At 40.3% G+C, this 12,358-nt stretch overlaps 1 long non-coding RNA gene across 1 annotated transcript in view; it reads left to right on the top strand.

Moving 5' to 3' along the window:
• Nucleotides 1-12,358, top strand: part of LOC118339942 — a 52,058-nt gene that overhangs the window by 21,291 nt on the left and 18,409 nt on the right. The window lies entirely within an intron of this gene.

Below are 12,358 nucleotides of genomic sequence, written 5' to 3'. Positions count from 1 at the left end.
AATAATGTTGCTTAAGGGAAGCATATATAAAGTGAATAGAATTGGTCCAAGTACAGAACCTTTACTTTTACACATAGTATTTCAGAGAAACATGGCATAATTAATATTGATCTGTAGCAATATACTGTAAGCCCTCAAAATTTTATTGATAATTCACAGTTAAAGAAATTATATTTAATGGCTGCAATTTGATGAGTTTTACCTGTTTGACAAGGAATGCAAAATATGATCAGAATAGATAACTACTTGTAATTCATCAGTTACGTAATGTATTTCTTGAGTATTCTTGGGATAAAACAAGAGTATTACTCAACAAAATATAATCTATAGGATTTCAATGTGTTGCAGCAATTTAGGTCACTAACATTAAAACATTAAACAAGCAATATGAACTAGATGGGTAAAAGAGTATTCCTGATGAAAAACTGGGAGTTTTTTCCCCCCTTTCTGTAACGTGATAGATAACATTCAAAGTAACTTTAAAACCTTTTGAGTGGTAATAAGGACTCACTGGATGCTCACAATAATAAAGTAGTAAACTCCAGGAAAATCCAAGGTGCTGTATGCTGTAAGTATACAGCAGAATATAGGAAACTCTGGGGCTTACTTTGGGCACACTCATGCTGATCGTAATATATAATCGGAGTCCTCTGTGCAGTAAAGCCCGGAAGCAGGTATGTGTAGGTGTAAACCAGTCACCGTCCTCCTTGTTTTGATTTTTTTTTTTTCCACAGTAATATGCCATAAACTAACACAGTGTGTGCCACCGAGGCTCCCCCTTTTCCAATATCTTTTGAGTAAATATGTAGCCTTTGTACATACAAAGGCTTAAAGTATGGAATTTAGTAGGTGTTTTTGTATAATGTATTAATTTGCACTGAATATAGATCTAAAGATTTTAACCAAATATTTATATGAAACATCAACATTTGTTTCAAAGCTTTCCAATATGTACATACTGCAATCATTCATCTAAATTATAGATATTACACCTGTTCATGATCCTTTAATGTATGAAAATCTTGGTATGGTTTCTTCTGTTTAACTTGTTTGCAGAAAAGCTGAAAATGCCATGGTTTATCTTTCCCAGGGAATCATTTTTGGTCTATCATCCTCCTTTTGCGCGGATGTTACACACTCAGTGTTGAAAGGTGATTATAAGTAGATGATTATGAATTGTAATTTTATGAAATGTACAAATAAATAAAGCAGTGGAGCTCTGCTTTTGACATAATATCTAACCAGCAACTTATTTTTTAGAGAGACAGAGGTGTATAGATTGATGGTGGCTGCCTCTTTGTCTTTTGCTTGTCTTTGCAAAATATTTCTAAACAAGCAGTGAATTACTCTAAATAGTGTTTTATTTTGACGATATAATGGTAATTTATACATGTATCCTACCACATCCCAGTACTAACATAAAGTGAAATGTTCCTTAATGGACTTGTTTGCAAACAGAGCTGTAAACATTTACCAGATTTCCCTTTTTTAATCCCAGACTTGGTCCATGACCTATCTAGACTTGGTCTTGACTCAACTGCATCTGGTCTTTAACTAGAACCCCTTACAGCTGCACTAATCAATATTTCTATATTAACAATTGATCAAATGGCTATGTGTCATTAAAGTGAAAGGGGTCACTTGTTGTGACAAACACACAGATAATTGTCACCTGACTATTCCTCTCAGCTTTTTGGAGCATTTTAGTATCTTTCAGCTTATTGTTTTGGTTTTACTGCCCACAACTTTTCTTTTGGTTCACTCTCACCACTCTCAACAACCTCAACCAACCTATGGGTGCCCGGTTAGCTCAGTGGGTAGAGCTGGCGACCCATGTATCGAGGCTGAGTCCTTGTGAAGTGTGTAGGAGAAACTACGGTGGCTGCAAAGCTTGTAAAAAATGTGAAAGTGTGGAAGGTGACCCAAGCTTTTAGTAAATTCCTGATTATACTTACATACTTTTATTTAAGTAACATTTTCAATGCAGGGCTTTTACCTGTAATGGAGTATTTACAGCGTGGTATTAGTACTTTTAATCAGGTAAAATATCCTAATGCTTCCTACCACTGCCACTAGCAAGAGGCAGAACTTACAGAGACATGAACTTTAGCTTCAGGTGCTTAATAACAGTCATTAACCACAAACAAGGAGGCTAAGGTGCTGTCCAAGCTGCAGTCCCCATACAACCATATTATTAATTTAAGAAAGAAGAAGAAATGGAGATTAAAACTAATTGACTAACTAATTTGAGTGCAGAGAAGAATGAGGTCTAGAAGAGATGATAGGAATCTGGGACAAAGTGTGTTGTGATTTATTTTATTAGTCTTTGACAAACAATGGGACATAGAGAAGTTGAGTCCAGTTGAAAATGTGCGTCAAATACAAAGAACTAAGAAACCTCAGACCATTTCCCTTCAGCTCATGTCTCTTTTTTGTACATCTCACTTCCTGTCGGTATAAACCGACAAACCAAACCTCCAGCTAGTCATAAAGTAATTGTGATATGACCCCTGCTTCTGTTAGGTCGGTTATGACACAGCACACCCTTGGCGACCGTTGATACAGCAGAGATGGTACCACTGTTTTCTGCTGCTTCAAGGCGTAGACCCCTCAAAACATCTGGGCAGCGCGGAGTTACAACACCGTACAAGGAATGTAAATAGGGTGAAATGCATAAAAAGGAACCGCCTCATCACGGCTCGCCATTTTTTATTTAAGTGGTATTTTATGAACTTTAAAGGGCATTCTCGCCCTTTTAGTCTCTTTAATTTGAAAACCATTGCATGTGTGTGTGTTTGTGTGTGTGTGTGTGTTCAAGTGCAAACATTCAACATTTCATACAATTTTAAGGGCTGTTAAAGGACCATACCAGTGGTTTTGCATTTTTAATCCACTAGGGCATCTTTACCATCCAAGTCGATCCAATATGTATCTAGATACATAAGCTATGATTCAGGGACAATGCATTTTAATTTAAAACAATTTGGTTCAATGTTATACAAACCTATAAAGTTCTTAACATTTGTTTAATGTAGACATTTATTTTCCATTCTAAATTGAAAAAAGCGTTCTTGCTTCTGCTAGCTGTACGAGCATCCACAGACTCCTTGTTCCTTGCTGGTATCAGTAAATCTTATATTAATACCTAATATTTAGCCCTTAATTGCTACAGCTGACCGTTAGATTTCCAACCTTCCAGGCTGCCATTCATTGCTGTTCTTTTGAGCCTGCTGGAGACTCTTGAAACTTGCTTGAGAGACTATAGTAGTCCGGTAGTAAATATTTTACTTTTTAATATACTAACTTAGGACTTACAAGAAATGTCAGTACATAAATTGGAAAAAAAGGGTGCGGGGTCATTTAGAAACAGTGATATTAGAAACTGTACAGTGTGTTCACTACAAGGTATTTTGAACTGTTAAAAATGTCCCACTCAGTTCATATCTTAGTCACAATTCATTAATAACCAAATATAAAAGGTCACTCCACTGATTTTACACATCAAGCCCTTACTACTCGTCACAAGGAGTCAACCTGTAGAAACAGGCTGTGGAAGACCTTCTTAAGATTTGACAAAATAACTATGACGATCAGCGTTTAAAACTGGAGGGGGTGTGGAGTTTGAATGGCATTTAGAAGACAGGACAGTCCAATAAATATTGAGTTACAATATGGAAAGTGTGGATCCAGTGTTTTTGGAACCTCTAGAGATGAAAAGTGAGGACATCTTGGCCACTGCTTTATGGGAGTGCAATGTTAAATCTCTGGCACACCATATTAAAAAAATGCAAAAAAAAAAAAAAAAACTTAAAGTCAACTCAAAATTTAACAGCACTTTTAATGCAAGAAACAACCACAATAAGTTCTTCCCTTTATGATGTCCACATTTGGCTCATTGCTCGAACTGATTTAAATTCCGGACACAGCTCACTGATGCTGTTTATTTGTTAGCCAGTTCTCTAATCTTTAATGTCAGAGCTTCATTGAACCCACCGACTTCTCTAAACAGCCGCTGCTCGCTACCACATTGCCATAATGTTAATGAGGTTTCTGTATGGCATGGGTTAACCATGAAGTGTAATGTCTGGCCAGGGACCTTTTGCCACATGTCATTCTCCATCGTTCCCCTCAGTGTCAGCCCCCTGTCAGAAGGAGAGCAGTAACACAAACCCAACACCACCTCATCTTCCTAGACATTGGTCATCCCGTGCCTGTTTTTGAGCATGATACACATGTAGTGACCCATGAGTGTTGACTCTGGTTTCACCCCTGAGCTGCTCTGCAACCTGCCTGTTTTGGTGCTTGCTGTAATGATACCAGATTGCACCATCCTGCTGCAGGAACAACAAGTTAGGTAATATGACTGACAGCTCGCTGAGACTCCACCCTGCCTGCTGCTTATTGGTCCTCCTGGGCCCAGAAAAGCCAGCGTGAACCAGATCAGATCTGTTGTCATTTTTTATAGCGTGGTTTTTTTTGGGAGGATACTCTAATGTAACTCGGAGTAGAAACCGCGACTGCGTTTGGGACTTTCCTCCAACTCGTGTTAAGATAGTGGCGACGAGGTTGACTGATCTTTCTCTTCAGTCACAAACTTGATTTCACTTTGTAATTAAGGCTTTTCTTTTTCTTTATTGTTGGAGTCGTGAAGAATAGCACAGGTAATTACATTCTCTCCTCCTCTGCTTTTCCATTCTCTCAATCTATCTGTTCATCTTTAAGTGTGTGTAAGAGTGTGTATGTGTGCGTGCAAGCGAGGGCCAGACCCTGACCTCGTTGCTATGATTCATCAAGTCGACCAGGTAAACGCTGCACTTCAGAGGAACACCGCAGCACGTATATACATATACGTAAGCACTTACTTACTTAGAACCTATTCGTGTGTGTGTGTGGGTGTTTGTGGTCTGTGAGTGGGCTGTGATCTGTGAGTCATGTTCCTCTTTTCATTCATGATTGCACGAGGCAGAGTGAGCATGGCTGTGTTATCAAAAGCAAGGAGAGGAGATTAAAAAAGAGATGAAGATTGGAGGAAACAGGCAGAACATCGCAAGCTGATGGAGTATTTATTCCCACTGCTTTCTCTCCTCTCATCTGCGGCATGCCGGGTAAAAAAAAAAAACCCAGCCGTGAGTACTCTGGGATCACGTGGGTCGTGTTGTCCGCTTGCTGGCTGTTTTACTGGCCATTATTTAAAGATCAAAGTGTCTCGTCTGCTGCTGGAGTGTGTTTTTCTGCCCCTCTCAGGCCGGTGTGACTGGGAGAGATGGGAGGTCAAAGTGTCCTGACGCATCCTCGCAGATCAGTTTGTGGAAGCAGGGGTTTTGTACTCTTTTGTGTATTAATGATCTCAATAAGCCTGTTCACTGCAGTATTTTGTGTTTAAATCGACTTAATTTACAGGGTTATTCCACCTGACAACATAATACTATTTTAATAAGCTGCGACATGGAGGAAGTTGCCATATTGAGTGTTTTTTCTCAGCTGATGGTGGTTACAGAAAATCTGCTTTATGCATTTGATATGCAGAGGTTGAAAGAAGCAAATTTGAAGCATTGTCGTTACTGTAATTTACTGTATACTGTAAAATACTGTAAAAGAGTTTTCTTGTGCTTTTGGAAGCAGATAAATTCAGCACCTTGTGGGAGTAAAAGAGTATAGGTTTCCACACTTTTTGGGATTTCTGGAGCTTCAAAAGACAGGATACAGTGCCATTTTAGCAGAGCTACAGTGGGGCTGTAGCGCCCCCTGTAAAGAAAGAGAAACAAAGCGAACTAGAAAAGTCTGGCAACAGATGGTGAAACACCTACTGCAACCAGCGGAGATTTGCAAAGTTAATAACGTTTTTTGTATAGTAAAGTTTAAGTTTTCTTTAAGAAGCATAGAATTGTGTAATTGTATCGTTACCGAGCATCCTGGGTTCGCCTAACTGTATGAACTTAAAGAGATGGTTCGCGTATTTTGAAGTGGGGTTGTATGAGGTACTATTCAGTGTGCAGAGGAGGAGGAGGCAAAAGTTCACACATTCCTTACTCAATTAGAAGCAGAGATACCTAAAAGAAGTCAATAAAAGAAGAAGTACTGATTCAACTTCTTTACTCAAGGCAAAGTGAAAAGGTGCAAGTAAAAAGTACTTCTGTTTCTCTGAAGGACATTTCTTCAGGCTGTTTCTGTGCAAAGCTAACTGGAACTTCGAATATGGCTTGTCTGTTTCATCTTTTACGCTGTGTTATGTTACGTATGTTGTGCGTGATATGCAGCATTCTTGATGTTGGGACGGTGTGTTATAATGCAAAAAATAATAAGTGGTAATTCCCCTCAGATGCATTCAAACTAAAGTAACGGACAAGGAGTAGAAAAAACAAACTCAAGTATGGATACCCCACAAAGCGACTTAACTACTTCCCACCTCTGTCAGTGTATTACCTACAGCAGACGGAGGTCAGTGCGCCCCCAGCTGGTTGAAGCAGACACCTATCCCGGAAGGGAAGCAGAACAATGCACTGCTGAGGACGGGGGCTGCAGAAAAACATATTTTAGCCACATAAAAAAGGCTCATCTAAAAAAAAGTCAATATCAGTTTAAGTGTACGTTTTTCTAGGAATGTTGTCAACTCTATCTCACCGTCAGACAGCCATTTTCCTTGGCACAAACCAACTTCCATATTCCTACGCACAAGCCCAACTCTGTCGCACAATGCAAAAACGCAAGCATGCACAATGTTTGAAACATTTATAAAGTTTTATTACAGTCTGATCTGGAAACTTTCTGACCCAAACAGCCGATCAGCGTTGTAAGACAGAGCATAGCGCAGTTAAGCTTTTGCGTAGTAATATGGAAGTTTTACGGTTAGTTCCAAAGACAAAGGCTGTCCGGCGGCGGGGTAATGCAGTGAAATTATGCAGAGATAGTGAAAGTGAAGATATTGCTAAGTATGGTTTTTACTGTAATTGAGTAGCTTTCTTATGGTTTTTTAAAATGCATAAATTCAGTACACTCTAGGAGTAAAACATACAGGATAAAGTACAGGTTTTGCAAACATGTCATGCTGCACACACACAGGGCATTACCAGGCTGCATTACTGGCTCATAGTCCCATTTTTACCAGCAACTAGAAAGCCAGCAAGTTGTTGTGTGAGTTGTAGTATGACATACTTTTGTGTTCTGCTTTATACTGCTTGGAGGGAGTACTTTTAAACCACTTAATATTTATATTAAAAATACATTATTTAAACAAATCTACCGCGATTTTAAGATTTGATTCAAGATTAGTGTGGGAATGATCATTTTTGCATCACAAATTATTTTTTTTCTAAAAAAAACCTTTTAAAATCATCATGTGAAATTTTTGTGAAGTTGTGAAGTTTTCTTACTCTAATCTAGGTGAGAAGATTTGTAGGTCAGGGCATCTCTTCATAACTACAGTACTTCATTACAATGCAGCTTCTATGATTTGCATATTGCACTTGTCCATACTGCAATTTTGATAATATTTTGATTAATTGTGCAGCCCTACCACGACTCTGTCTGTGACCCTGCATGGAGTCCCACACGTGAGGTGGAGAAATTGTTAGGGTTAGGGTCAACAGGTTCAAGTTAGGGCAAGTAACACTCAGAAGTAGCCAGGCAGCTATAAGAGAACTTCTCCAATGAGTGTCAGAGTTCATCTGTTAGGTTATGACTCAACTGTTGTGCCATGTGGTAACAGATCAACTGCCTCCCCTGGGGTTTTCACCTGGGAATTGTAATGTGATGATTCGAGACTACACACACACAGCCATACTTTCATTCATTCTTCCCCTGAAATCTTCTAGCTGCAGAATACATATGAAAACGCAACCAAACTGCCAACCAGCACTGGGTTCACAGTCACACTATTCATGTCATTACGAAAATGGTAGACCATGTAGAGATGACACAGAGACGACAGATAGAAAGGGACTGTGTCAACTGACCACAATATCAAAGTACGGTGTGACAGTTGAGTGGAAACTGCCTTCATCTTCCTCTGTATCTTAATTCTTAATTTAGTCAAAAAAATCCCCAGAGTCTGACTTTTATTTTTCTCTTTCTTCAAATATTACTCATTAACTATGATTTTGATGAGATTCAAAGACAGTACAGGACATTACTGGAACCAATATGTTATTTCTTGTCGATTTTTGTTTTTATTATTCATTTTAATAGTTGTGTTATAACTAGACCTGAAACTTTCAACCAGTGGGGGCTTTAATGAGAGGTATCATTAAAGCCCCTCTGGTTGAATGTTTAGGGTCTGTTACACCATACCCAACATGTGGGTATGACAGTGATGTCAGGGTGTAATGACCCACCCCATAGTGCACTTCTAATCTTTCTTAACTGTTAGCTTGTTAGCTTGTGGTTTGTAGTAGCTAGCAGAGCAGCATCACAGTAGGGTTAGGGTTGGATGGAAAAGTCGAAGTATTTCTGAAGCCAGCATCTAGTGGGCATTAGAGGAACTGCATCTGAAGAAACATCAGATCGGCTTCAACACTAAGCTGAGGTGGTTGCCACTCGGTCAGTCCTTCCGTAAAAAGAGAAAAGGCTTTGAAAGGCATTCTGGGAGGTATAGGAAACCCATTATGAAAATATAAGTTGATGACGCAGGTTTAGGGAACAAATCAAATAAAAACAAATAACAAAACAAACTAAATGCCATCACAAATGGAATAACAGAAAACAGATGAGTCTCTGAGGGAGGATTGTTTGTGGTTCGAGTGTGTGTATCACATACCGAGCCACTCTTACTCTCTTTTCAAAACAAATGAACTCAAAGGTGGAAAGGCAGGGACACCAGGAAGATGCCAATGTGTGTGTCTGTGTGTTTGATGTAGGGAAAGAGACCTGTGTGTGTGTGTGTGTGTGGGGCAGTCGGAGGTTCGGCCCGATGCCAGGAAGCACATTCTTTGGCAGCACGGAGGGCTGCTGTCAGACGCCGCTCAGGAACACGATGTACGGTGCTCTGGATGCAGCAAAACCAGCGCCCTGAGATTAAACCACACACACACACACAGACACACACTGCTGAGGTGGCTGGCAGAAAAGGGGCTTTGTCATAGTGCTGCACTTACATCATTAAGAAAACTGTGGCGCCTTATTTGGCATTGGTGGTGATTGACGTTTCCTTCCAGCCAGTGGGATGCTGACTTTGCCCTCCTGGCTGCGGTCATGTTGACACTGCAGTTGCTACATTGCATTAATGCTTTAGAGTCACTCGAGCTGTGACAGTTCCCTCAGCCAATGAGATGCTCTCTCTCCTGGCTGTGGTCCTCGTCTGTGAAACGCAGTGGATAAATGTCTCTGAGTCCAAGGGCAGCAGAAACAACGCTACCACTGTGTCACTCTGCATCCAGCGCCTGTGTGTTCTCTGCTGGGCTGGCTTCCCTCCGCTGTCTGTCAGTCACACTGTGCAGGTTCGTCCCCTCAGTGTGGGGAACCAGCAACCAGCAATGAGCAGAGATGGGTGACTTTATATCGACGTTAAAATCCAACCTGTCAATACCCCACGGAGTGTTCTATACTGGTTAGATACTGAGGCTGAAATCAAGCTTCTTAGACTTTAAAGGTGGGGCTGATAGTTGATTCTGTTGCAATATTGGAATTCTCAGCACCTGCTAATCATCTGGGGATTTCCACTGTTCAAGGCAGTTGCTTGAACAGTGGCAAGAACAGCCACTAACACGTCCCTTACTTCAACGTGGAGATATAGCAAGTCACTTTATAACACAGCATTTAAAATGGATGTCCGAAGTAACGTTATGTGTGAACTTACGCAAGTTTATTTAAAAACTCTTAATTTTCCCAGCTAGTTTTAGGAATGAAAGCTGGGAGATAATCCTCAGTCTCTATTGAGTGAAGCATCTAGTAATTGTCTGGTCTCATTCTTAGGTAGTCAAATACTGACACTTTAGCAACCCAAAGAGGGTGCCCCCATGTTTGAAAAAATGCAAATGCTGCAAAAGTGTCTATAGTAGATAGAGGCATCTTTCCAGTGGACAAAACACGATAAAGTTCCCTAGGGTGTGGACAATGTGACCCTAACCAAGCTGTTTCACCATATATGCATCACAACTTTCTGCTCGCTGGTGCCCTTTTTATTTTCTACGCCCCTGCCCCTCAAACTGCCAGAGTCCCCCACTGGTATAAAGCAGTTCCTATTTTTCTCTAGTTCTACAATACTATAAAAAATCATATCTGTGAATAGCATTATAAGGTTGATTGATTTTAAGTTGATTTTAATCACCATATCTTACCTTGTGGTTCCAGTTTGTTTTACATTGGGGCCAAAAACACACAATGACAGCACAATGTTGCTTGTGGATACAGTTAGATCTCCAGTTGGTCACAGCTTGTGTAGATTCTACCCACACTCTTTCTCACACACACACACACACACACACACACACTGTATTTCCATTATACAGAAGCTCAAACAGAGCTTACTGCAATTCCTCTAAGCCCTGCTGCCTAGATTGCACTGGTGCGGGGAAATGCATACAAACCGCTCCTCAAGGTTTTCCACTGAATTACTCAGCAAATCAGCATTATGTTGACATGCCCAGCATTATATACATATATCAGTACAGTAAGGTGTGACGATAGGTTAGAAGTAACGTTGTGAGTTGAAGGTTTCTAATTATAATCAAATCAAGGAGGTTAAAAGGAATTAAAAGTGCTTGTTAGCGAAGGACTTAAAGCTGCATGATTTTCTTGTTAATAGCCTCTAGTGTCAGCGAGAGGTAACTGCAGCTCTTTAAATGAGTAGGCTGTATGTATACTGTAATAATTGTGAAACTGCACATAAGGAGTGCTTTATATAGATAAGGAAGTATAGTATAACCCTCCTGCTTCGTCCACAAGGGGGTGATGTGTCTGCAGCTGCACTGAGAGCTGAACCTAAACGTAACTTAATGCATCACCAAGTTGTCACTTAATACAACCAGGCAGTGTATTACATTAATGTGTGTGACTGACACATAGAACAGCTTGATATTGATGAGACTGTATGCGCACACACACTAATTAAGGGCATTACAATCCACGAACCAGGCTGCATCATTGTACTCTGGACAAAGCAGATGTTGAGCCAGAGGGGGCAGAGATGAAAAAGAGGCCAAAAAAGATGAGCAGGACATGTTCGTTGTGCCAAATATGTCCACTCATAAAGACACAGGGGCGCATTGTCCTGTGCTGTGTTTGCTGCTGCTCCTCAATCAGACAAATCACAGGGATCAGTGTCTGCAGGACTGAAGCACATCCATTAGTTCATTACTGATCCAAGACCAGATGCCTTATAGCTGTCTGTGTCTTGTTTTGCACTCAGATCTGATTTTAGGGGTATTTTGCTGACTCATATTGCATATAGGCTGTCTTAGAGATTATGCCTTTAATGCGTTTTAATTGTAATAACAGTGTACTATAACCCCCCACCTACATACTTACAGGGGCACTCTGCTGGTCTAAAGGGGACTTGTCAAGTCTTGACTTTAACGTCTACAGATGTATAAGAGAAAGTTTGCTGTAACCAGTGTTTGGTTTATCCATTCTGAAAATAATTAAGGTTAGGTTAACCAAAGTTTAATGTACAATTGTTAAGCTTCAGTCAAATGCAGACTAGATAACGCTTTTAGTCTTTTACTATTCCATTTATAAAAACCCTTTTGCTGTGATAACACCTAAAACACACTGCAGCCACTTATATTGTATATTAAACATTGTTGCAGGACAAAGAACCGCGTCTAAATCTGTCCTTAAAAAAGCACACGGCTAGTTTAAGATTTGAAACCATCAAACACATTCTCAGTAGACACCACTGGAAATAGAAGCTAACCCGCTAGCTCAGTCTGTCCCTCCAGGCTGTTTAGAGTTCTCCATCGACGGCATGCTGCGCTCTGAGTAATGCTTTATCTCACATCTTCATCTTCAGCATGCACTTATGCTAAACAACTTGCATCAGTTCCTTTATGAGCAACATAAACAGCAGCAGTGAGGAGGCTACAGGTCAGATCACATTCTTGTAAACAGAGATGGATCTTGGAAAAGAGAAGCCCTGTGGGAATAGAGATCTGATTCTGAGGAGGGGTGCGTAAGGATTATTGTTTATCAGTTTAGAAAAGGCGCGTGTGTGTAATTCATGGCTCCATTCCTGGCCCCCCGTGTGTTTATTTATGCTGAATGCCATTTATGTAACATTTCTCTCTATGTCCTTTTTATTTTTTCCTCTGGGACTGCGAGGCTGGCTGGCTGGCTGTTGATCACCAAGGGCAGGCGGGAGAGAGATGCTGTCCATCTCACGGGGACATCTTATGTAACCATGTGCTCTCTCTCTGTCTCTCTGTCT

This window comes from Morone saxatilis, unplaced genomic scaffold (assembly GCF_004916995.1).
Source record: "Morone saxatilis isolate NCDOM2014 unplaced genomic scaffold, NCSU_SB_2.0 Contig10, whole genome shotgun sequence".
Classification (NCBI taxonomy): domain Eukaryota; kingdom Metazoa; phylum Chordata; class Actinopteri; family Moronidae; genus Morone; species Morone saxatilis.
This window is presented reverse-complemented; position numbering and strand designations above follow the sequence as displayed.